Source organism: Cygnus olor, chromosome Z (assembly GCF_009769625.2).
Source record: "Cygnus olor isolate bCygOlo1 chromosome Z, bCygOlo1.pri.v2, whole genome shotgun sequence".
In the NCBI taxonomy this organism is placed as follows: Eukaryota; Metazoa; Chordata; class Aves; order Anseriformes; family Anatidae; genus Cygnus; species Cygnus olor.
In genome coordinates, this window is record NC_049198.1 from 17,978,860 (window position 1) to 18,006,367 (window position 27,508).

A 27,508-nucleotide genomic window follows, 5' to 3' on the forward strand; every position below is an offset into this window, starting at 1 on the left:
CTGAAGCCCACTGGTGAAAAGGGCTTGCTGTCCCTCAGCAGCAGGTAACACCTCCGTTTTAACACTGGCTGAAAACAACGTAAGGGACACACTTGCTCAGCTCCTGTGCACATTTATTTAGCAACATATGTTACAATCATCTGCCAAAATAAAAATAATCAATCTGTGTTGACAGCAGGACCTGCCAGCTTGGTTTGTTGGATATTTATTACCCACGCTGCCAGCAGGCAGCAGATGTACAGTACGTTTCTATTACTGACTAATCACTGAATAGGAAGACAAAAAGGCTAAATGAAAAGAAAACATGGTGAAGCATCTCCTCACTTAGGTGGTAACTCCTTGTCTTAACTAGAATTCTATACATTAACAACACCTCCATACATCTATATCCGTCCCTCAGTGCTGAAATTTTAGGTCACTTTATTATTCTTTTCTGTTAATTGCTTTGCGACTGACAGGCTTTGAAGCGGTGCATTTTTCTCTTATCATACAAGCTGGAAAAGCGCCCAAAGCATTAGCTCATCAGCCAGCCATTTGTACCTGCTGCTCACTGTCTGCTACTACTAAATATATGCTAATGATGCTATCTGAATCTTGGGAGGATCGGGATGAGTTTGTAAATTGTGCTCATGCCAGGAAAATGAATGCTACTTGCAAAGATGACAAAGAAAGCAGCTGCTTTTAGATGAGATGAATCACCACATTTCGTATTACTCTGGGGTAATAAATTATATTTTCTCTCTTGAATTCATTTTTTATGGAAGCATGTGGTTATGTGGCAAGTATAGCATGTGAGAAACCTTTCAAAGCCTTCTGAGATGGAATAAAAATGATCAGATTTATTATTTTTTAATAGACTTGTGTTTAAACACATGCAAGCCTGTTATGTGTTTCTTGTAGAGGTCTTTTCACATATTGCATCCTAATAAGAAAACAACAACTTTTAAATATTTTATAAGGTGTGTTTGTTTTTCTCCTGCTCCTTCTAACTGTTAATTACAGGGATCTTTTCAGCAACAAAGAACAGAGTTCTCCATGTCTTAAATGCATATGTATAAAATATAACCAAAGCAGTTGAATAATATGACAGCAAATCAAACCAATTTGAAATTCTGATATGATGTAAAGTAATGCAGACTATATTGTGTGTTTGTTATGAAAGAACAATTTAAGTTAATTGCAATTAAGATGGAGTTTAAGTTTTTTGAAAGATGATTAAGACATGCAAACGACAGGCTGAAAATATGGGTGCTGCATTTGACAAAAATGCAGGAAAGACTTGGACTGATGAGTAGAAGTGGGGATTGTTTTGGGAAACACTGTAATTACACTTTCTGTGGTATTTCTGGAATGCCAGGACAGGCCATGCCCTTCCACAGTGCATTTCCCTTCACTCCCAAGTAAATCTGGGGTGGAAAAGGTGAAGAGAAATGCTCAGAGAGGCAGAGCAGGTTGCTGGTCCTTGCCTTGGTGGGTGAGCGGTGGGCAGGCAGATCTGGCGGACCAGCTCCACTCGCCTGGAGCTGGGTGGCACAGGGCACCAGGCTGCCCTCCTGCACGATATCCAGCAGTTGCAGCTCTAGACTTCAAGTCCTGTTCTGTGAAGAGTTCAAAATGTGCTGGGCCAGGCAAGCTGATCGTGTGATCTTGTAGAAACACTTTTCTCCAAAGTCTTAATGCTTTCTGAGTAAGTCATATGATTTCTTTCATGTGATAAACCACTGGAATTAGAAGCTTTATTTATTTATTTATTTATTTATTTATTTATTTATGTATTTATCCTTGCTAGGAATGGAACAACATGAAAGGGCTTTGAAATATTTATACTTAACCACAAGAGACTTCTCCAAAAACAGTGGCCTAGACTATATGCTAAAGGGGTGACTAAGAAAAGCAAGGAATATCCAGAGGGAAAAACTGAGTACAACAGGTTCTGCAGGGGATATTGCTGCCCCCAGAACTTCCCAGACCACGCGAGTACCACCATGGCTTAGGGCTATCTTAGACCATAGTCATTTTTTGCAAAAATAGCTAAGCTTTACCTCTTAGAGACACAAGACTGAAATTCACTGCATGGATTTTTTGTGCAACCCATTTGCTTAAAAAAATTAAGAAAAGAAACCAGATATTGAAAAACGTGTTTTTGGACTAGAAAATCTGAACAGAGGACATTCAGTTTCATGAAAAGTATCACAAATAAGTAAAGCAGGTCTTCATTAGAGATGACTTTGCTCAGTACAATGAATCCCACTTCTCCACTTCTCTCTCAACTGCGTCTCCTCCTGTTTTCAGGTCGTCCATGCCAACTTGCTTCTCATTGCTCCTGGATGTAGGGCACTCCATCTGCACAGGGCTCTTCCCAAACCAGCATTTCAGAGGGCGATTTCTGCTTCTCTGTTGCAGGATTTGGGTCCTGGCCACCTCTAAGAGAGCTTTCCCAGTTCCTGCACACACTTCACAGCTGGATGATGACACTCAGAAATGTTTCACAAACTGAGCAAATGTATTGCTATTAGAGAATTGTTATGGAAACACAAGTACCTCCAGAGACAACCACATTTTGTCTATTTTTTGTGTAACTATATTTTGTGTAGCTACACTGCCTTCTAGTAAGAGGCCATAAGTTTAGCAGTGAATTTGCAAGACCTTCAGACTGAGACTTGCCAGGCTTGTTCTGTCTGAACTTCTCTTGACCTGCCCCTGACTTAAAGATCCAGAGGAGCAGAGGAAGGGTGACCACACCTCTAAGAAATGTGACACAAACTGAGAAATATATGTGTTGCAATTTTAATTCTATTACTGCTGTTATTGAGACATTTTCTGTAAAGAAATGCTCTAACTGCATTATTAGTCTCCCTGTTTCTGCCATAATAACTTATAGAGTAATAATGATTCATTAATTAGACTGATAAGATTTACATTAAATAACAATAAATTATTGCCTTTATTTATATATATAGGGCATGCTTCCTCTTTGCCCACAAACAAGACTTCGAATGTAGCAGTTTGTTATTTCACGCCCACAAAATGAAAAGTTTGTTGGCATTTTGGGAGTGCCTAAGCCAAGACGGACAAGCCCTCTGAGCTCATTGTCCCAGTACCTAGAAAGACTGCATGGCTACGCAGAACAATTGTCCTCTAAAAGCTATTTGCCAGGTCTTTTTTTTTTTTGTGTGTGTGTGTGTGTGTGTGTGTGAATTAATTTGTAGACCCTGTTTCCCAAAGAAGCAAAATATTTCCTGTCTTGAACCACCCCAGAAAACCACAGCTATTGGTGAGTTTGTGGGCTGCAGGTGCAGAAAAAGAGAGATTTAACTTCAATCTTTTGGGCTGGGGAGTCATAGGCAGGCAAAAAAATTATAATAATCACATTGATCCTTGTCTACAGGAATGGGAGGATATAAACTGAACATCCCAGGGAGTTGCCTGGCCATGACCTTTGAAGACAAAGTATTTTGTCTCTTCCCTGGTTCTGCCCCAGGAGTTGTCATCCACAGGAATACCTCAAGGTCAAAGTACAACTTTCTTACCAGTAAAAACAAGATGCTGAAGTCACAGTGGGGTGACCAACAGGAAATTTTGGCCACGTCTGAAAGAGCTGCGCTTCCATTTGGGAAAAGATGTGTTTATATGTTAAACTGAGTTCAACTGCAAGAAATACTGCTGTGCAGCTGGAAACATCAGAGGACCAGAGGTCTGTTTGAAATGTCAGGGAAGAGTGGAAAATTCATTACAGCTTTGGCAGAAGGAGATGGATGTGGGAAGAGAGGGTTTTCATTACAGATACCGTCTGATGGTAGCCTTACCAGGAAATAACTGTATATTTGTATTTTTGAAGGCAGGTTTCCAGCCTAATAATGCTACTATTGCTGTCCTTTGAGAGCTTCTATGCCTCTGAGAATGCCACGCGCTGCACCGCTTGCCATAAAGGCACAATTGTGCTGTCATGCAAAGTGAGGGCTTTGCTCAAACAGAGCACATCATCACACAGCATGTACGTGGATACAGACATGCATGCAGGGTGTGCAGGCAGGGTGCAGAGCAAGGTTACAGGGAAACGAACCTCTATTTCATATCGCCTTTTATGTCGCCTGAAATACCAGGGCCACGATTTCAAGTTATGAATGCCTGCACTGTTATATCCACATGTTCATATCCATTTGGTGCACTTTGAAAATAGATGCATGTGCAAAATAAATGCTTATACATAATAATTGTCGCCAGCAGATGTTTTGTGCACCATTCTGATTACTGAGCAACGTCTCCCAAAAAATGCAGAATCCTACTGCATATCCACCCACTGCACAAGTGCAGTTTTCTTTTTCTTCCATTTTTTTTTCTCCAAATATGCACATAATTTAAATTTAGTCCTGATTTGTGGTCTCCTAGATTTGAAGTTAATTACTTCATTCTATACATATGCCAGAAGTCCTATATACGGCACTTTGAGAAAGAACCAGAATAGAATACAATGTCTTCAGGATCGGTATTAAGTTTCGTGGGTTTAGATGTATTTCTCAATAAAAAAAATAATTAAATAAATAATAATTAATAAAATCTACTTGCATTAGGATCTGGTGCAAACAAATGATACATGCCATCTAGCCTGAAACACGTATTTTGCATCTATATTAGCTTTTGAAAGATGTACTCACTAAATTGTCTTTCTCTAAAGCCAAAACTGAGATGTATGCAGGTACAATGAATGGTATGATGGAAGCAGAGTATGCCTTACCATTTCATTTAGTTGCACTGCTGAGTTAGCTGAGTTTTTATTTCATAAAAGTGTGTACTAGTCAGATATCTGAGTTAATATTAACGAGAGGAAGCTTCAATAGTGGCAGATTGCAAATATGCATGAACAAAGCATATCTTTAAAAGCAAACAAACACACACACTAGTTTTCCAGGGCTGGATCCACAGCTGAGGATTTTTTGGGTTGGAAGAAGCCCAAAAAATATTGGGGTGCTCCTTCAACAATGCAGAAAGCTCAGGCTCTGCTCAGCGAGTCTGGCTTTGCTCTACCTATGAACCACTGTAAGAAGGGAGCAAGTCTGCTCCTAGTAAGGAAATGGAGCTTGGCATCAGGCACAGGTGAGCCACTTCCAGCTCCAGCAACTCAGCAGCCAGGGATGAAGCGCAGCGCTACAACTGCTAGGAAAATACAAACAACAATTCGTAATTTGTAGCGAATGGATCCACTTGCTCTGCATTGCACAGACCTCATTCCTCACATCATTGTTAAAATTATCAGCAGGTATCTTACTGCACAAAGTGGAGGGAGGCATGCAGGGCAGAAGAAGGAGGTTCTGCTGAAGGCCCACTCTTTCCTCATGCTCACTGCAGCACCCACACGGACCTCATCAAAGCCAGTGTAAGAAATCTGCTAGATGCATTTAATGGATAATTTACTAAGTGAAATTTTTGCTTATCGATACTTCTGTCGAGAGTATCCATTTTGAATATTTGGTCTCCCCAAAACAGCTGTTTCATGAAGACATCTGTGGTTGCTGTAAGAGGAGCACACCAGGACAACCAGATAAAGCAGGCTAGGACAGAACCTGAGTCATGTGATGCTTTTAGTGTAATCTGTGCTGACAATTAAAATGTGTTCTTTTTCATGGCTACATAAAGAAAAATGTGAGTGTTTTCTCTGGTATTGCAGTTAATGTATGGGGAGTGTTTTAGAGGAGCATAAATCTTGCAGGGACTAGCAAATATTACGTACCAGCTGACCAGTTTCCTGCATTAATGGATTGGCTGCTGTCCAAACTGAACCTCCTGTATGAAAATAGACACATTTGTAAAGAGGTTACTCAGCAAATTCTTCATTTTCAACAATGAAATAAACAGTATGGGCAAGAAACACCTTCATAAATCTTTGCAGTGTTTGTGTTGCAATAGCAGACAAATATATGAGGGAAAATTGCATCTACAGACAATGCTAATTTCTATACTGAGTTCTTGGAAAAATTCAAGGTTATTTCAGATGGCTTTATATTTTTCTTTTTGGATACTAACAGTGCTCTAACTTTTGGCCTCAAATAAAGGGGAAAGCCTAAATTGCTTTGTTGTTCATGGAGCATGGATTTAACCTTATATCTTAAAGTGACAATCTGTGCAACATTTGGGGAGGAACTGCATGGGCGGAGAAGGAAAGAGAGAACAGGACCGGGAGAGAAAAATATTCAGGGGCATGCACTGTTCAAAACCACATTCAAGGGTAGGGCCATCATCCATGACGAGATATTAACAGGCTGATGAATACATTCATTCCTCTGTAGTGCCTGTTCAGAAATCATATTTTGTTCCTGACAGAAGTTATTTACTTCCCAAAATATATTTTTCCTTGAAGTTTTTCCTCACTTCATAATTACTGAAATAAGACAGGATGGGAAACAGAAGTAGGAACCTTGCCTGGTTGAGGTGGCTGGCAATATATCTGAAACCACAGAAGTTAAATGCTCAGAAACCTTGGAGGAACAGCGAACTTGAACCTGATTTTTTCAGTTGGGAGTTCACCAATCAGAACATAAATCTAAACACTTCTCAGACTTTGCACACTTGAAATCTTACTTTGAATCTCTGTAACAAGTTTGAGGATTATTTCAAATTAGATGTGCCGCAATAACATAGCGCTCAGCTTTGCTGTGTGTTAAACAAGATGGTAGAGGGATTAGCACAAGCAAATGCAACCACAACTGTTATAGGTTTCAAACCTTGATATTTGCTCGTAAGGTCACAGTGCCAGTGCTGAAGTTATCAACAGAAAATTTTATACTTTGGCAAGAATTTGTAAGAGACATAACTAAATAGAAACAACTCCAACCAAAAAAACTCTGCATTAAACAGTGTCTCGATGAGCTCAAGTTGGCATAAGAAGAATTTTTTTTGGCTGTTTCCTATGTTAGCTGAGGAAAATGAAAAGCTCACTCTGTGCTAAATGCAAAAATCCTTGTCTACAGGCAGAGATGCTCTTGGCTCTTCTTTCCCCTGGAGGGAGCACAAGCTGCCCTCCCCTTGGTCTTCCCTTGACAGGGAAGAAGGAATAAATTCATGATGAGCTAAAACTTGTTGCATCACGGAGCAGAGGGCGTCATTGTGCTGGTGGAGCAGAGGTGGTCAGGGGGCAGCAGAGCTTGCAACAAGCAGCAGATCCTCCTGCCTGGGCTGTAGAAGGTCTCCAGTCCTGTAAAGTATGTCAGCCTGGTCCTCTGGCCCACTGGGGAAAACCTGATCTTGTATCAGCCAAGCTGAAGCTGAGGAGATTTATAGGCCTGAATGGGTCTATATGGCATGTGTATTGTATGGCATGTAATGTGAGAGACAGGTATGGTTAGATTTTCAGCTGTAGATGAGAGCATTTTCAAGCTTAAAGATGAGTAAACAAAGAGAGAAAAAAAAAAAAAGGCAAGAACAAAGGTCAAGCAAATCAGCTATGTAGTAAACTCAAACAGGGCCTTTTACAGGAGCACAAGAATGGGACCTCACATGAGCAGGTGAATGAACGGCAACAGGCTATAACATCTGCTGGACAATCTGGCTGCCTTCAGGAGCCAGAGCACTTCTGCTCCATCTTGTGCTACAGATACAATCACATTGCCCCTTATATACATGCAAGTGCTTGTTTCATGTCAATTAACACATACCTCACTACTTAAACTGTGCCTGGTTAATACGTATACAGTCAGACACTGCAGAATGAGCGTGTGGGGTTTGGGCCTCAATCTCGCTGCTGCTTCTTGTGATTTCCTTTTGGCCCTGTATCCTTCCTGCAGTATCTGCAGCTGAAAGGCTCCTCTGCTTGGAGCAGCACTTCCCCAGCACTAGAGAAGGAAAAGGAAACCAAAATCAGGATTCAGCTTTTTTCCTTTTGCTTGTTGTGTCGCTGTGACCATCTCAAGTGATCTCAAACTTTGAGGTTGCAATTTGTTATCTTTTGTCCAGAACACCTCATTTGACAGTAACAGAGTTGATATTTCCAGCCTGGTATACAGAGCTAAGCCAGCTCACTGATGGGTCATAGAAACCCCCTTACTGCCTTGTGAAGAGCTGCACACAGGCGGAAACAGCAGATGTCTCCTAGAAACACCTCTCCTTTGCAAACTACAGCTTCTTTGCAGCCCCAAGCAGTGAGCAAGTCTTTGTTCTGCTCTCTGAATGGCTTCTTCCATCTTCGTCTCACTGCTGCATGGGAGCACTCTGCCAGGCACCTGAAATTTCTGCCATAACCAGCCCTCTTTGAGATTACCATTATTTTACAAATTATGGTTTCTATGTCAATATCTTTTCACCAGAGCCCTGCCAAGTACCTATAGAAAACTGTGACTTGCTAAGATATAAGTAGGACTGAGAAAACTTTGCCTCATGACACACATACACACCAAACATTCAGGACTTGTGTAAGTCCATCCTATCTACACACCTTGCCTAGATGAGGTACAGGAATACTCTTAAGAATGTATATAGCAAGGGCAGGACTATATATATTCACAATGACTATTTCAAAAGAGCTTTAATATGTTGAGGACATCTGTGGCCGGACACATGAAAAATGTCAAAAGAGTCTTGACACTAACACTTCTGCCAGGACAAGTGATGGAAGAAGTGAGGCAGTGTAATGGAAGGAGTTAATTTCTTTCCAGGTTCACAGAACTTAACCTCTTTATGAGTAGTTGGCTGTTGGCAAGCAATATAAAGTTGGCATATCAAGAGAACCCTAGGATCAAACCTGAAATTTGATGTTACCTCAACTTAACCTTACTAAAGCAGCTAAATAGACCTGACGCATATCAGATTTTACCTATAAAGCCAAAAAGCAGGCAGTATTTCCTGTGCTCTTCTTTAGTACCTTTGACGCTGATTAAATTCTGCCCGGTAGACAAGCAGACCCAGCTGACGGAAGAGCTATCACACTCCCCATGAAACCACGAGAATTTTTCCGGCTGGCCAGCCCAGCTAACAAAACATCTGGCACCAGAACGGATCCAACATCTCAGCAAGGACAGGCGTGTCGCTGCTCGGAGGCAGATGGGATCCATCCCCCTACAGACTGTGAAAGCCCTTTTTCAACAACAATTGGTGGAGATGAGCTCACTTAGCTGACAGTGCACTGGTCCAGATGAACAAGGACCCAACAGCTGACTTCCACGCCACCCCTGCTGCCAGCTCAGCAGGTGCAGAAGTGGCAGGACCACTCTACGGAGGTGAGGGGCACATCTGGATCCCATGAGTCCAGATGCAAAGCTGTGGAGGAGCTTCTTGGCAGGCTGCAGGACTGCTTGCTGCCTGGGAGCAGGGATGCTGTTGGATCAGGGATCCACAAGCAGCTCTGGACAGCTGAGCTGGGGTTTGTAGTCTAAATCTTGCTGCATTTGTTTTGCCCACACAATGAGGCTGCAGTAAGTCCCATCTGTAAAAAAGGTGAGGCATTACTACACCCTATTTTTGGATCCTTCCTAACTAGAGGGGGGGCACGGAGACCAAAACCTCACCAGTGTGCACTGACGCTTCCCCTGCGGTGGGAAGAGTCAGCTGGTAATGCCACTGCTACCACAGGATGCCAAGCCTGCCAAGGACCAAACAAAACCCCAACATTCAAATAATTTGCACTCACTTAAAGAATGTTCCATTGTGGTTTTGTCAATGAAGGGAATGAGCTGAGTTTTGAGAAAAGATACTGTAAAATGAGTCTATTAAGGGACTCCTATTGGACAGGTTTCTATGATAGTTCCCTGAAAAGATATTAAATGTGGGTACATATTTAAATAACTTTGCATACAGATTATTCAAAGAAAGAGTAGCCCATGATCAATAAGGGTTATCTGTTAATGTTAAACAAAGGATAAATTATGTAATTGTTTGTATGGTTTGTGTAATACTTCAGACAACTGATTAACAGTCATGATACAGCTGCCTTTTAAATCCTTGGCCTAGATAGGAGATGGATTCACATGGGATTTGTGATTTGGTCAAGCTGAAGAAGAGTCAGCTTTTGGCAATTGGATGATACGTTGTTGATTATGTGCGTGATTTGTCAAATGTTTGAGGCATCCAGGGAGGGGAGAGCTTCCAAGTCATTCAGAATATGTATTGGGCTGACATTAGAGAAAATGCAGAGGAGAAGCCATACCAGCAAAACCAGCACAAACGAGAAGACAGTCTACTGAGGAATGTGGTTTTTCTGAACATATTGAAAAAGAAGGTGAATGTGTCCTATTGAAAGGGAGTCTATAGAGAGGAATTTTAAAAGATGTGGGATAAGTTCATTTCAGTGGAGCCACCTCTAGCAAGCAGAAGGCTTGCAAACACATTTAAGATGTAACCACACATAAACACAATCAGAGAGAGTATCCCATCACAAAAACCTGGCTGTGCAGCACTGTGGTAACCTTACTCTGGCATGTAGAGATGAACGTTAACTCTAAAGTTTTAGCTGCTTTTTCGGGCTTCTATAAACTACAGATGCTGTCAGAAGCACCCATGGAGTTGGGGCCTCTCCAAGGCACGGAGTCTGGGCTGATTAGTGCAAGGAGTGAGGACGTTGCACATCTTCCCTTTGCATTTGGTTTTGATTGCAATGGTTGATAATAAGCAATAAAAAATAATAGCAATAATAAGCAATTAAATCAATCAGTAAGCTTACGGGTGAGGTGAATATATATCTTATCCCACAGTGCAATTTGATAAGAGAGACAGAGGAATTTTTGTTTCCAATGACTTCAGTTAAGAAGGATTTGCATACAGACCCTTTACAAGGAGTATTCCTGAATGGGAGAAAAGGGGTGCTGTATGGAATATTCCTGTATATCATCAAGACTGTAACACAAGGCTAGGACCATAAAATGGGCAAAACCAAAGGATTTCATACAGAAAAAAAGTATCTGACAAATTTGTGTTGTCCTTTGAAATACCATGTGGAAACTCTCATAAATGTGGAAGAACAGAGTTTGACATGGCATCTGTGATAGACTTGCTGCTTAAAAAGAATTATGCTCCTTTCTTGCCACATGTGTAATACTGACAAAACATTTTTTCTTTAATCTGCCACTGGCTTCCCATTCTGATTTTCCTTCTTTCCACATTCAAGTGGAATTTCCTTGCCAATAGGAAATCAGTACAAAATCTCTCAGCAGCTGGAAAAAGTAATTAGAGAATAGAATTAGGCAATTTTAATGTATGGAAGAACAAACTCTCCGGGAATCTGCCTGCTAACAAAATCTTAGCTTGCAACTGCTTTCATGTCCTGTTCTTGCAGTGTAAGTAGGACACGGAAAATACGACAGTCATATGAAGAACGGAAATTCTAGCTAGAAAAGTTTTTCACATTTTGAAGTTTAACTTCATTTTAAGCTGGATAAAAGCCCAAAAATTCAGGTTTCTTCCTAGTGAAATGCCAAAGCATTTTCCAAGCTGCTAGGTTTCAATATAATATACTTTTTAAAAAGCTGTTCCAAAAAGACAATGAAAACAACTACATTTTTTCCATTTTTAAACAATTCCAGTGTACTTTGTTTCCTTTATAAAGGATTTTGTTGCAATTGCACATTTCAGAGAAATGCTGTTCTACAACGTCCCTCTAGTGAGCTCTAAGCAGATCTTTTATGTCTCATTGCTCCGGATTTCCCCAAACTGTTGCTCTCTACAACTGGGGCAGGGGGGAGGGGAAAAAAATAAAAAGAAAAAAATAGATCCTTACAGTGATTTTAGTATGTGCTTAAGAAGAGTCTTTTCTTAGTGAATACCAGTATGGTATTTTGAACATTCTCATTGGCTGAAATATAAATACTCAAATAATTCATGTTCCTGCCATACGAAGAAGCTGCTGCCTTGGCAGCCCCGGAGGCAGGAAAAAGAGAGACAGTGCCATTGAATGCTCTCAGCTGGGCTGCAGCCAGTCTGGTCCTCAGCCAGGCACAAAGGAACAACTCCCACCACGGCTGTGAGAGCCCCGCATGGAGCAGAGACCCTGTCCACATTGCAGCCTGCCACCATAGATACTGAGGTGTGGTGTTGAGCAATGTGCAGCTGGTAGGCATTATTTATGGACGATTTAGCAAATTAGGCTAACGATGCACATGAATGTTGGTGCAGCAGGAGGGCTTTCCCGTCAGAGCCATAGCCAGTGGCACAAGATAGATAGAGCCTTGCAAGGGCCTCCACTGACCTCAGAGGGCTCACAGGGGCAAGCAGGGATACCTGAGCACCTGGTTTGGCAGGACTAGCTTCCATGACTATAATACTCTTTGCTAATAACGCGTTGACAGCAACTATTTCTCTGTTTGCTTTCCATCTGCCACTGGCATTTGATTAGTGGGTATTTGGTCATATGCATCTTTAAGATTTGCCTTGTGTTGATGGAAGAATAGGAAGCAGGTCAATCTTTTAAAATATTTCAATATAATAAAACATACATCCATAAAACTGAAATAGTAATATCCCATTTCTGTTTAAATGATGCATTGCCATCAGATGGGGACACTCTAAATGCCTCAGGCAGGCACAGTCTGACAGCACCAGCAGGAGCAGGGCTGCCCAGGGTGAGAACAGCCAATCATCTGTTCCTAGATGCAAACCTTTTGCTCCTGACACATTCCCCCATGTTGCAATGGCAAGTGTGTAATCTGCTTAGTGACTGCAATGATCTCATACAGGATTTTAAATGGACTGGACTGCAGGAAGACTATGACCCAACAGAGTGTTTACTTTATCCTGTCTGATGGATTGCATGTCCCTATGAAGTAATCCAGTTTGAGTGAAGTCCAGCTGGCTCAGATCTCTTCTTCACTAATGAGTTCAGTTAATATGTCAAATGAGTAAGGTGAGATGGAGTTATGCTAGAAAACAAAAGAAAGAAAGGTTTGACACCAGTGGTAAATGAATTAGCTAAATAGCATTGGTCCAGTAACAGGTTTTGTGATGTTTGTAGAAGTCATTGAAGGAAGCATTTTCTTTCATCACATGCTTTTACAAAACAGCCTAAGTGGTTAACAAATATTTTTCCTCAGGACTTGGGCTTTGGCAGAAGAGGACACCGTCTTGTCACTGGTCACAGCCTCCTCCCCACAGCTTGGGAAATGAATTAGAATCAGGCAGTTTGCAGGCAGCCAGCTGCTGGGCTGGGCTGGGCTGGCAGCACTGGGATGGCACAGGAGGGGAAGCCCAAGTGCCCACCCACGTTTGCTCTGCATGCTTGCCTTTGCCCACCTGTCCTGGTGGACACACAGTGTCCCATACCATCGTGCTGCTAGTTGACCCCAAATAACTTCATATTCCCTGCATTAGTCTCCAAATAAAACATAAGAATCTTTTCATATCATTTCACTGCCTCAGACAAACAATCCCAAAACACTACATGCTGATCTGGGAGATGCCTAAAATTAAAATCTCTGAGGATAAGAATAGGTTTAAGCTTCCAGCCCTCCTCCAGACTTTAGATATTTGCTCCAGGAATCATTTCTAATGCTGCTATATCTAAAGAAACCAGATCTCTAATGATGTAGAGCATATAAAGCAGAACTAATATTTCAAGTGGGAAGATTTTTTCCCAAGAAGTGTACAGGGTGAAAAACAATCTTTGTCTAGGAATGTTTGGACTTCCAAAAAAGAACCCAGTTAGAGATTAAACAAAGTGTATCAGTATTCTTATTCTTGAGTTTATTGAAGATTTTAATCTTTGAAACGAAGTAATTTGCAGATTAAATGTTTGCCAGTATGTATACACAGTACACTGAATGTGAAATAAAGACTACACAGTCATCTGTTATGCTTAGCTGACAACTGCTGCTTATCTACACCCAAGTTTCCCCAGTTCAGTCAGTTCTCCTACTGGCTTCCCAAAAGGAAATCCTACAGCCCATTCCCTCCTGGTACTGCAAGCACCATGGCAAAAAGTGAAGGATAAGTGTGCGAGTCAGGTCCCTGATGCCCTTAAGAAGATATCCAACTGGACCTGCTGATGGTTCATGCACCCACCAGCAGGAGATGTGACTAAATCAGGCGGGCCAGAAGCCAAAGCAGATATCAGCATGGGACAGGCACAACCTTACACACAGGTTTTGGGATCCACAGGAAAGTGGAGGCTTCCAGGAAAGATGAGCTTTATCATCAAGTAGAATTTACAGTATTTGGCCTATGTGTAAGAAAGATTATCTTCTACTACCAATTGTTTTTAGTGAGGTGTACTTTCAAGATTTCATTCTTAATTAGGCCAGTTAGTTGGCAGGATATATACATATTTTTTATTAGTTTGGCCAGCAGAAATGCTGGAAACGTTTAAGATTAGTCTGACTGCCAGAATAAAATGTCTGTGTTATGAATCACAAAAAGATGCTACACGATCACTACAGTATGGTAGGTTATCACATGATTTTATTATCATGAATCTTATATATGATCTCCCAGTAATAATTATTCGGATTGCATTTGCTAAAGGTAAGGTGATCTGAGCTCAAGGTTTCTCTTACAGGCTTCACATTTGTTGTCATTTCCACAAGAATCCCCCCCCAAAAATAAAAAATAAAAACTTACTCTATTTCAGAAAAATATTTTACCTCAAATAATGTGAACTTGGACCCAAGTTGTGCCTTGCAAAGCAGTTGTTGAAGCCCAACAATTCCCAAATCTTGTCAGATTTAGGAAAGACCATATTCAACAGCACATGAGTTTTACCAGAGAAGAACAACTTCTTCTTCTTTTTTTTTTTTTTTTAATAAAAAATAAAAAAGAATGCTTACATAATCTCATTACTTTAATTAAGGAAGGCTCTCTCACAAATTCCTCTTTATTAATCTGTGCAAAAAAAAAAATGTTTTATTCTTTAATCCCTTTGTAAGTTACTGGAAATCTTCTGTTCTGCTTTAAAAGGCAAAAAGCACCTTTCAATATCAAGGCAGTAAATAAGTCAAGCTCTCACCCTAAATCAAGAAATTGCTCTTTGTGGATGTGCAGGACAAACCATACAGCTGCAACAATATCATCAGCTCAACACCCCAGCCTTAGGCTGTTGAACCCAGGCAGCGGTGGAGGGAAAATAAAAACGATTAAAGTCAAGTCATCACTCTCTTCATCTTCCCTCACTTTCCTCCTTCAGTTGCCTCTGCCTTAAAGCCGACAAAACACTGAGTCATTAGACAGCTGGCATGCAGAGGCCTGTCAGTTTATTACTTGGTGTTATATACATATACAAGACAAAAATGAAGATAAAGCCATGTCAGCTGCTAAAATTGTGTTGTCTTCATCTAGCCCCTGTGAAGTCACAGCGACCCATGTTTTAGCTCTTAGTAGCTATATTGGCCGAAGGGTTATTTTACTTTCATCGCCGGTACACGTTGAACTGAGTCACCACCTCTCCACTGCCATGGTTACCCACAAAAATGGGCCCAAACTTGTCCATATATTAAACATATATACATTATATATTGTCCATACATTGCCTCCTATCCCTTGTACCTTTTCCATCTGTTGGAGCTGTTCACTTGGTGTCATTTGAGAGGAGGAAAGGATCTCCAGCCCTTTGTTATGGGTTTTCTCAGTGCAATGTATGACGCTGGAGCATGTCAGTGCTGCTGCAGTATGAGCAAAGAGGGATTAATTAAGAACCTTATAACATGACCATGAACAAAACAGCAGCATGGGTTTGGAAACACTCTCAATAGGAAAAACAGAAACTACTAAACAAGACCTTTTCCTGCTGTGAAGCATCTATTGTGTTTCATTTACATCTCTCAAATACTCCAGGGTCTTGGATTTGCCATATAGGATATTTACACTTGCCAACTGAGCTGAGAAGACTGAGTTTTCAATTTAATGATCATGGGAGAGAGCATAGTAGAGGGTTTCAGTTCTCTGCTCACTTTCATCTAGTGTTTGTGCTTTAAGAAGAGACAAGTTGTGATCAAGATACAACTCAGGGGACCATGCTGAGCTCTACTGGTCTACAGAGGACCAAGGTAACAAAGTCTGTAGCAGCAAAGACACCACACTTGCTGTGAGAATTCATATATCACCACATTTTTTCTGCTTTCTAAATTCCCATTTTGTAATATAAGTTTCGCACTAAGAATTTTAGCAAGGGCATGTAAGATGCCCTAATGGCAGAAAATAAATCTGTACACTCTGTGTGAATGTAACTCAAACTCTGGATCATATTTTTAATACAGTACAGATAAAACAAGTTTGAAGTTCAAATTTTACAGCCCTCAAGCCTAGTTGTTTTTGTAGTAGGAGCACAGAATTAGATACCTCTAAATAAACTGATCTGGGAACAGTCCTCATAACAATTCCTTTTACTAGGATATAGGGTAGCTACTAACAGTATGGAATTCCTAAAAAGAACAGTGAGCAGGGACCCAAGAAGCCTGAACTAAATAAATCACTCCTACACAGGAACTAAATCCATGAGGTGTCTTTGCCAAGACATAGTCTAATGTAAAATTTTACTGCTTTGTCCTGTAATAAATTTTAAATGCCTTAACCGTGAGAATCGTGCTACTTACTCACAATGTTATTTTTTTAAACAGCATAATAATTTTCAGTGTTATGGAAGATATGCATCTGGTAAGACTTTCGTTTGTTGAAATAGTTGCTAAAACTTCTCAAGACACAACATAACTCAGTCACTTCAGTATGCTCATGAGAAAAAGATCTTTATGGAGCTTCACAGATTTGAAAGACTTCAGAAGAAAACTTGGAGTTTAAAAAAGTTAACTTAAAGATGAGAAAAAAATAAAAGTGAGGTCTATCATTAAATATAGGAATTCAATCATATAATAACATAATGTTACAGAAAAATTAAAAGACTAATTTGAAATGAGATAAAACTAGTATTGAAGTCATATTGCTAAAATGGTTGGCATCCTAAGTAGATTCACATTCAGCCAGGTAATACCAGCACACTAGATCACTTCTGTTTAGTAATAGCTTCACTGTTATCTTCACCAGTTAATTACACAGAGAAATACTCAGCTTTACTTCATTCAAAAGAAACCCCTCCCATCTTCTGTAATGTTTGTGTGGAAGAAGCCAAGTCTTTCAGGATAGGCATTTTGTTTGTAAAAACATTGTTTATTTTCTGCCCTAGTTCTGGGTAGGTTTTGACATACCACATTAAGTATATGATCATTGCTGTTACAGAAAGAAGTATTAATTCCTTCCCTATCTCCCCAAATGTACTTATTAGCCTTTCATGAATAATAGACTGTTTAGTTTAAAAAAAAAAAATGTGCTCATGTGTGTGACTAACTTGGCTGAAAGCACACATTTAGTACTCTTTCTAAAAATACTGAAGTGTTTAGCTAATTGAAGAGTTGGCTTGAAATCCAGAACTCGAAAATTAGTTGTAGATCTATGAAAATACTCCACTGCCCTTGGGGAAAATGCAGAAAAAGCACATGACTGTCATTAAAAAATTTTCTATCCCTGCCCTTTTCCTACAAATGACCACATTGTTTTAATATCAGAACTAGTCTTCCTAGTTCCTACACCTTACTTTTTTTGTGAATATCATTCATTATTTTCCTTGTGACTGTCTCTCTGGGTCTGACAGCTCCTGTTTTTGTTCTGTCCATCACTCCTGGGCATATCATATCCATAGCAGTTCTTCGGTTTACGACCTTCCATGATGACCTTGCAGGCAGCCTGTAAGCTTGTAGTCAGCTTTGGACCCCAGGCTATTAACTTTTTTAAATGAATGCTCACATGTTAAATCTTTCAAAAGTTTCTATCTGGAGGAAATTCAAGGAAGAGTAGCAGCAGTACAGCTTGTTGCTGCTTCCAGCTTTTGTAAAAAAGCTGCCCCTTACCACCCTTACAAAGGTTGCCCCTTTCACTTGTGAGCACAAATTTTTGCTGCTGGTACCAGTCAGAGCTCGAGCTTGGGAAAGGAAACCCTGCAGGGCTGGTTGCAACACACAGCATATCAGAGGAGATGTGGCTTCTCCTCACCCCTCCTTAAAGGAGCCTGTGTTCTTCTATGAAGAAAGGCTGAGAGAGCTGGGGCTGTTCAGCCTAAAAAAGAGTAGGCTCTGGGGCGACCTTATTGCAGCTTTTCAATATTTAAAGGGAGCTTATAAAACAGATGAAGAACAACTTTTTGCTCAGTCAGATAATGACAGGGCAAGGAGGAATGGTTTTAAACTAAATGAGGGGATATTTAGATTAGATGTTAGGAGGAAATTCTTCACTCAGGAGGTGGTGAGGTTGTTGAGAGGCTGTGGATGCCCTGTCCCAGGAAGTGTTCAAGACCAGGTTAGATGAGGCCCTGGGCAACCTGATCTAGTGGGTGGCATCCCTGCCCCTAGCAGAGGGATTGGAACTAGATGATCTTTAAGGTCCCTTCCAACCCAAGCCATTTTGGGATTCTATGAAAATTACTTCCTCAGCCCAGTGTGGTTGAAAATGCTGTCTGTGGAGAGCAATTCCATCAAAAGGAGAGGGAGGGAGAAAAATATTCTGCAGAACATACAGCTGACACTGATTTTCAAAGCTAAAATACCAAAGTATTATGTCCAAAGTATTTGGATGTAAATAATCTGGATGAGCTCAGCAAAGCTGGGTTTTTCTCCACCTAAGTATCTAACAGGTTTGTGAATGCACTTTCACGTGTGTCAAATAGGTTAACAAAAGTGTAGACTTGTCAGCTCTGTCATCCTCTCCTTGTATATCAGATGCTCTGATTCATTCATCGTCTTCATTGCCCCTTGCTGGCCTCACACTGCTAGAGGTCTGCCTTTCTTGTGCTTAGCAGCCCTGAGCTGGACAGAGCACTCCAGGTGTGGCCTCTTACAATACTCTGGCCTACAGCCACTATTCATTTACAATTCAAGGACTTGTGAAGAGTTCAGTCTGAATGAAGTACACAGACTTAATCTTGTTAACCTAGTTTTAAGTATCGGAGCTGCAGAAACAATAAACATAAACCCTAGGGCATCATTAGAAGATGAGTCAAAGGCTATGCCTATCTGCCAAATAAAAGAGGGCCAGAAGTGAGTCTGAATGCTGGCAGCCTAATTGTCTACACTGTCTGCATCTGGCTCAGCTCAGGGCTCTTCCAGCCAAGTCCCTACAAAGCAAGGTTTGGACACAGGCAGGGAGATGGCTGACTCCAAGGACCACTCCCAAAAGACAAGTCAAATAAAGTGGTACCTCAGAGGCACCAAACAACTGTGTTTGCTCTTCAGTAGGAGACTGTCAAGTACAAGCACCATTGGCATCACTACTCACAGTGTGGCTGGGATATTTGTTGGTGTCCAGATTCTGCCAGTTTTGACTTGAAAGCAAGGAGGAAAACTCAGAAACAGTCTAAATGATGCTACAAAATCTGATACAGGCTGTCAACACCTGACAGCAAAGGAGTGAAGAAGCTTATACTTCTGAGTCTATCCTAGACTTGACAAGCATGACTCATTCCTAGTTTCTTACCACCTGTTCAATCAGATTGCATTTTAATTAACTACTGATTACTAATTACTGTTTTATAACTGATCATGTTTGTTCTGAGCAGAAAATGGAAATGACCAGACTCGTAATTAATCATTTTTATAGGCCTGTACCCAGGTGTTAAGAGTAAAATGATCTAGACATAAATCCCTAGGTATCTGTAATGTGTCTTAAGAAGGTATGACAAGCACAGCACAAAGTTCTTAAAAGATCCTTCAGCCAGCTCTTGGTTTTCAAGCTATAGTGTAATTCTGAAGTGAGAAGTTGGAATCAAAATCATGCAGCTGTAACTTCAGCCACAACATCTATAATTATCATTTTCTAAATTTGTTTTCAGACTGTAGCACAGTTCTGGTTATCACATCCCACACCCCAAAGGTGATCACTGTTTTCTAGCATTTGCAAAGGCTGGTAGAAATGCTAACAAGCTTCAAACTCTGAAAAAGCAGCAAGTGTAAACTAAATTAAACAGGAAATTTCCTCAAGAACATGAATATTGGTGGGAAAGGGCAGAGAGAAAGGGAGAGAAAACTCTTTTATTCTGATCCCTGCAGGGAAGGAGGTGATATTTTCCTAACCAGAAAACACACGTTCACAGAACTGCCATTTATTTTAAGCCAACTGCTGTTTGAGTCAGGAATTGAAACTCAAGTTTCAAACAGCACCTACAAGCTCCTTATCCACAGGAGCAGTGATTTTGAATTCTCAAAGAGTCAGAATATGGATAGGACAGAGAGATACTTTTTGGAGGCATTTCAAAGAAAGTTCTGGATCTTGCTGTGGTGTGAAGGCTTCTCCCAAGAGAAAATTCCAAGTCTGTAGGGTAAACAGGAGGAGCAGTGCTGCAAGCTCACAGCTTGATGGTTTTAAAGATAAAACAAGTGTGTTCTAAGTACAGAGATCTTCATTAATAAACATCCTTTCTGCATCTACAGAAGTAACTATTTACCCACTAGCTGATTGATTGAATCAATCTTTCCCAAACCTCCTCCCTTTCACATAAGAATACAGCAGGTCACCATTCGGGCTTGCAGTATTACTCTTTGCTTTCTCCTTGCTTGCTTTTACACATAACTGTAAGCTCCTGCTTGAAAGACCTTCAGTCTAATTTGCTTTATCCAAGGAGCAATCACTAAGGACACGTGGTTATCATGCTGTGGACTGGCAGTCAAAACAATTCACAAAATAACACCCTCAAAACCATGGCACTTAAACCACCTCTAAACAGAGAACCATGAAGAGGAGGAGGCTTGGGCATCCTTCCAGCAAAGCAAAAGGTCATTCTTTGAGACTGTGCCTATTGCATCATTTGGGCATCATAAACTAAAAATGTGCGTGGGTCTGGATATCAGAAGTTTAGTTTGCATTCAGGAAAGAAAATGCCAAGAATTGTTTGCATTTGTAAGAAACAGTATTTTAGAAATGGCCTAAAACCCAATAAAATAGTCAGGCAAGGATGTGAAAATGGGAGCTGTATGGTGTTATAAAGGAACAGACAGCTAGTCCTGGAAGGTGAGCAAACATTCACTTTTGCAATGAGACTTGGCACTATATGTACCCAGCCAATAAAAGGGCTCCGTTGATAGTATTTGAAACAGGACATGGACAACATTTTGTTTTGTTTTGTTTTTCAAAGCTTATGAGACGTGGAGCCTCTGAAGAGCAAAGAAAACAAAGGAAATGGAGAATTTGAGGCAAATGTCTGTGAACCAGCAATGAAGAACGAGGTTTATGAAATTTCAAGAGGAAATGAAAAATAAGAATGAAGGGGTAGAGTGAAAAAAGTTTACAAGAATGAGAGATAAAACCCTGACTTTCCTGCAGGCCAGAGAACTTACATCATTGGTTTTAACTGAGCCAGGAGTTCACTGAAGGAGCACTGGAGCTGCTAGGAGTCCAGGCAAGATTACCTGATGGAGGAAAGGATCTGAAGCAAACCAGAAAGGCTTAGGGTGTTAAAAGCCCTGAGGAGAGACAAAGCATTTTGAGACAGAACAAAGTTCTGCTGTGCAGAGGTTTTTAGGACTAAGAATTAGAAAATAACTATTACTGGCTTCATCTCTATAATCTGCTGTCCTGCTGACACACTAGAGGGAACTGAGGAAGAAGATCCCTGGAGCTTTTTTTTTTTTTTTCCTGGGTGCTACACACCCACTAACAAAATTTCAACCTAGATGAAATGCTTGGGAAAGGTTATGATTGTCAAATGTCACTGAGTAGCAGGTTAGCAGTTGCATCAGTTAGAAACAGAATGGAAAAATAGCAAAAGGAAACAGAGCAGGTAGTGGTGGTGTCCGGCTGCACACTGATTTGGCATCCTGCTCTAAGGAACCTGCTTTGGCAGGGGGGTTGGACCCGATGATCTTTCAAGGTCCCTTCCAACCCCTTTGATTCTGTGATTCTGTGATTTTGGGACAGGCAGTTCTGCAGAGGTATCATTACTTACACTGATGAAGGACTTAGGCTTTGCAAATGCAAGTGGCAAATGCACACATTTTCTGGATGCTGAAAAACACAAGCATATTTGCAGATGATCACCAATCTGCAAAGGAAGGAAAATTTCAGAAGAATTTATATGATGTTATAAATGTATTTCATATATTTATGAAAAACAACAACAAAATAAGAAACGAAGTCACTGCAAAGACTGGGTAACATAGTAGCCTTGAAAAGTTTGTCATGTGAGCATTCTAGACCTTTTATTTAATTAATTAATTATTTTCCAGCCTGAAGCACTATTTCTGCTGATTTTTTGCTCATTTCTTTGCTATGCCAATATTCACAGAAAAGAGTAGGGAATTTAGATTTATTCTGCAAATCAGTGGGCATGGAATTTGAAAATATTTTGAAAATATTTTGTTTTTTACTTCTGCTCCTTACTAGGAGCAAATATAATAACCTGCTTGGGTCTTTGTAGAGTTAGCAGGGTAACATCAGCAGAAGGAACTTGAGCATTTGTTGTATATTTTTGCTCTTAAAAAAATCAATACAAGCTACAAAGTCATTAACTTATAACAAGATGACAGTGATAATATAAGCTTGATTTGAATAACAGGATGATCTGACCAGATAAAAATGAATTTCCAAAGTATTATAACAGTAACAGTAACAGTCACAATAATAATAATAATAACAACAACCACCTCTCTGTGATAAAATAACTGAATTATCATATATACCTTATACTTTCATTAGGTTCACACACCATTTGTGATTCAGATGATCTCAGTTTCAGCTTCAGAGATTTTGTGATATAGTGTGAGTGTGTGTTAAGTCTTGTGCTAATTATCAGATATAGATTACATTCATTCTTGCTCTTTTTGTAATTCCCTTGTCAAAAAAAAAAAAAAAAAAAGATTATTTTCCACTCAATTTTATTGATCACAGTCTCTCTGATGCATTATGGAAATTTAATTCATTTTAAAAAGTTACTGTGGTTTGGCTAAGAGAGAGAAAGTGTTTTTCATGGCATCTATCAAACATTTTCCTCTCTGTTTAACAAAAACATTTACTGGAATTTGCACAGAAGGAAAAATGTGCCAAGCTAGAAGATAGAGGGTTGGCAGAGTGCTCAGTGCATGCATCGATGCAGGAGGATTGTTCCTTTTGTGAAGTGGTCTAGCTCAAGCAGAAGAAAAGACGAAAGGATGAAAATATCCTTAGGAATTCTCAGAGCTTAAACTTAAAAGGGAGTCCGCTTTAAAACTTTCTATATTTCACATGAGTAAAATAAGCACTTCACTTTCTATCTGCCTGTACCCTAGCTTTAGTTTCCAGAGTCTCTTCTGGGCACAGACTGTCAGAGAAGCTCAGCTTTGAGCTGGTAGAGGCTTGGGTCCCTGGAGAACCTGGCAATGGGGGACATTATTGGCGGGCGAGGGGTATATCGGTGGACAGCAGTGGTGGAGCACAAGAGCCTCTACCAGGCTAGGAGCTGGGGCAGATTTAAACTGGGACAGGGTTTGGAAGAAAGTTTGGAGGGCAAGTGATACAAGTGGTACAGCTTCTGGATTGGGAGAGGTTGCAGAATGGGAACCTGGAGGATCTGGGGACTAAGGGCCTGGGTCAAGCAAGAGAGAGAATCAAATGGCCTGGACAGCACACGTGGGACCTGGTTTGGAGGTAGGGATAGACACGCATAGCTCTTCTGATTCTCTTTACCACCTTCTTTCTAGTTTTTGGAAGCACACCAGCCTCAAAAAGAGTGTCTTGTTGCTCCCTGACTTGCAAGTTTTACTACTTAAAATAAAGCCCATCAAAGAGCCAAAGAGTGTTATATGAAGTTATTGCAAAGTCAATGCTTAAATTTAATTATACAAATATGGACTCAGAATGCTTCCAGAAGCACTAAAAATTGCCTATTAAAATATTTTTTAAAACTATTGAAAGTTTTTAAAACTGTGTAAGGACAAACTTTAAAAACATGATGAGTAGCCAAAACCAAGCATCCCAAACACCATGTTTCTTTCCACCCATAGTAACCCTGCAGTGTCCATACTTTTTTGTTTCTGCTCTCACTCTAACAACCTCCAGCAGCCTGATGGCTTTGTAATAAAGAGTACAGAGTCTTTGTTAGCTCTTGAGGACATCTGTTTGTTCTTTCAGCACCTCTGAGGCTTGGCTGCAGCTTGTTCTTTGCCACAGACAGGGCTCTGTAACTGCTGTAATGTGTCGTGGCCTCCCCCGGCTCTCCATCCCCCTGCTGAACCCTCAGGTCTCAGAACAGTCACAGTTTCCTCCCCAGGGGTTTATCTGACTTCACAAAGAGAAGCCAAAAAGGGCAATTGCAGCCCTGCTGCCCTGCTGCTCAGATGCACCCTTTTAATGAAAGCCACCACACATCATACACATAGTAAGCTGTGAACACACAAAAAGAGTGATGATATATAATTTATCACATTTACTCTGAAGTGTGGTGTATTTCCAGTATACCAAAGACCCAAGGAAATGATGTGGCTGAAACTCATCAACCACTACAGCAAACTCATACCGAGCCAAAAAAACAGACATACACTTACCACTCAGAGAATTTCTCTTTGAAAAACAGCCATGCAATATCAGATTTCTTGGTCATAATCTTCAGAGGAGGAAATTAAAATAGGCATCTCAGGTACTAAAATCCTGGATTGTACTGAAAATTAAGGACTCAAGAGAGATACTAGTTTAAGTATTTGTTATGACCTTCCTGATTTCCCCTCTGTATCACTCAGGATGCAACAGCACTTTTTTTCTACTCAGTTGATGTAATTAAATATAACTAACAGCAGTCCTGTAGAGCCTGAATTTAGCTTGGATTTTACCGTTTTCTGCATGTGTGTTAAGGAACCTTGAGCTCAAAAGCCTTTCCCCCTCACTCCTGGCAATTTGAGGCTACAGCAGAGCCAATCCAACAAGTGTAAGGGAAGGGTTTGCTTTGCCATCACTGCTCCTAGACTGAGGTGCTGGTGCTTGTCTGACCCTTCCATAATCAGACTAAACCAATCTGAGGTGTTTTTGTTAGTTAGTTAGTTCGTTTGTTTGTTATTCAATTGCTGAATTTAATTGCTTGGGAAGAATTGGGCACAAGGTGATAGGAGAGGCGGAGCAGCACTTTTTGTGCCATTGAGATGGTGGGTAGCCTTATTCTATTTCACAGTAGGCTACCATTGGTGTCCCAGTCAGATGAAGGATACTGAATCTCTATCTGATCAGAGGAGAGAAAAGGGTGATTACCATAGCTGTATTATTGTCACTGTCAAGACAAGTAGTGATCTGAGATCTTCAGATCGAGAGCAAAATACCCAGAAGATGCTCCCCAGACAAGCATGTCTTTAACAGACAAAAATTCTGTGGTCAAAAAAAGTGATACAAGAGGTCAAATAAAGTGTTCTAGTGGTTCTTTTGGTCTTTTAAAATATGTAAGAAAAAAAAGAAAAAAAAAAGAAAAAAAAAAAAGCACAAGGAAGTAAATAAAACAGCTCTTTGCTAGGACCCAGGATTTTAATTTGGACTTAAATCTGGTTTTGAAGCATCCCTCCTCCCCTGCAAAGTCTTTTTGAACTGAAAAGACAGAAAATTGTTCTAGAAGTATGGGCTTCTAGAAAAAAGAAAAAGAAGGCTTTACTCACCATCTTAGATGAGACAAAATGGCTAATACCTTAAATTATGTTTCAGGCAGAAGTTGCTGTTCTAGAACTGCTTTTTTCTTCTCCATCCAAAATGGCTATTGGAAAGCTTTTGAGTTTAAATATTGCATCAACAGTGGGTAAATAGAGCAGCTCTTTGGTCCTGGCATGGGATGACGATGAGGTCAGATTTGCTACAATAACAAAAACTGTCAGAATTTAGAAAATGATTTAACAGTGGCAACAGTATAACTGCTGGCACTGGCTGACTGCATGCAAAGGCAGCTGTACCATAAGAGTCAGGGCATATATTTTATTGCTCTTTGGCATTTTCTTTCTTCAACTCTTTATATACCACTATTTCTGTGGAAGATTATTTCAGAGCAGACACTCTGTACTAGACCTAACCACATGGCTAAAGTTATTTCATTCAGCATTTAACGGTTAAACACTTTCTACTCTAAAAGTTGATGGGAAATGGGACTTTAAATCGTTTTCTCCCCAGACCAATATAGCAAAAAGAATCCTGCAGTTTTAAGCTCCTGACTTCATTTTTACCTAAATGATACTGCTCTAGCTACTTCTTAGGGTCCAGAACAGGCTATTCACAGTTGCAGTAAGGTCTCACCCTGTGGCTACAAACAAAGTTATTTGCCCTCCCTAACCTTTGCCAGTGCAGTAGGCAAGCACAGTGCCAGGGTTGACAAAGCACTTTGCACTCCTTAGCAGTCAGTAATTTTATTTTTAAAATTTTATGTCTGTTTTTGTTTTGTTTTGTTTTGTTTTGTTTTTTGAATTGCTTGGGGTCCTTCAAGCTCCCTCTCCCTGTTTCTGTAGGAGTCAAAATGAGCATGTTGTCAGTAGGTATGGACAGGCCTCCAGCTGTTTTCAATTGATGTCCTAGTACAGAATTAAACCTTGAAACAGAGCAGGCGGGACAGCATGAGTCACTGGGAAAGGACAGGAGCACGAGGGCAGTTTAAAATAGTTTCTTTCTCCCAAGAGTGGTTCTTTTCAGAGGCCAGCTGCAACACAGCTCTTGTGTGCCTCTTCAACCTGAAAAAGGTTGTGAGCCTTGTCTTTTGGGCCCTGTCTTCATACTCAATATTTATTTGCTGCTCTTTGTTTCCCCCAGCTCTACATATCATTTGCCTGGATTTTCCCTTTTCCTCCATTGTTTACTTCCTTACCTGTTTTGTAACAATGAGAAGTGCCTGGAGATGTGTCCCAGCCACATCCCAAGCCTGTGCTGGGGTGGGATGTAGTTGTGTGCCCCCCTGGCAGGGATCTGAGATGTGCTCCCCAGGTACTCTGACGTGGACTCCAGCAAGGGGGTCTTGAGGACTACAGGGCATTCTAGACAGACCTAAGGTTCTTGCTGGCCAAAATGGTTGCAGGCAGAAACATGTTCTGTATGAATCATCATGATTCTTTTTTCTGAAGTACTTTTCCTTAGAAGAAATAGTGTATAGTCCAGCTGTGCTCAAAATAAAGGTTAATATACCTATTTAATTAATTGAACATAACTGAAAAAAAAAAAATCTGCTGTAAACAAAGTTGAGAAATAGCATTTTAGAGTTTGCTAATATATTTATGGATGTCAGTCAAGCATACGGTGGCACAATAACAACTGAGTTTGCTCTGTGTATAATTTTATTATTCTGGATTACATCAAATCTTGACCACATACAGTTAACAAACTTAACACTCCACAGCTAATACTCTTCCAAACTCTGAACCCAACCATGCTCCGATATGTGTGCTATATACAAGCCACCCACCAATTCATGGTATTTTGCACTGGTTTAATTTCAAAACTTTGAAACTGATGCATGATCAGAGTGAGCACTTCCTACAATGGTTTGAGTAAAACCAAAGTATGATTAGTTCAAACCCAGAGAGCTTTTTTTTTTTTTTTTTTTACTTTGTTTTTTTTGGTTGGTTGGTTGGTTTGGTTTGGTTTTGTG

The 27,508-nt window shown here is 40.4% G+C and overlaps 1 long non-coding RNA gene across 1 annotated transcript; it reads right to left on the minus strand.

Moving 5' to 3' along the window:
• Nucleotides 1-5,668: 5,668 nt before the first annotated feature.
• On the minus strand, nucleotides 5,669-21,943 carry LOC121062357. The gene is made up of 3 exons (XR_005815525.1): nucleotides 21,884-21,943; nucleotides 21,276-21,347; nucleotides 5,669-5,781 (listed from the first exon to the last, which is right to left on the minus strand). It is a non-coding gene; the product is annotated as an uncharacterized LOC121062357 (long non-coding RNA).
• Nucleotides 21,944-27,508: the final 5,565 nt, after the last annotated feature.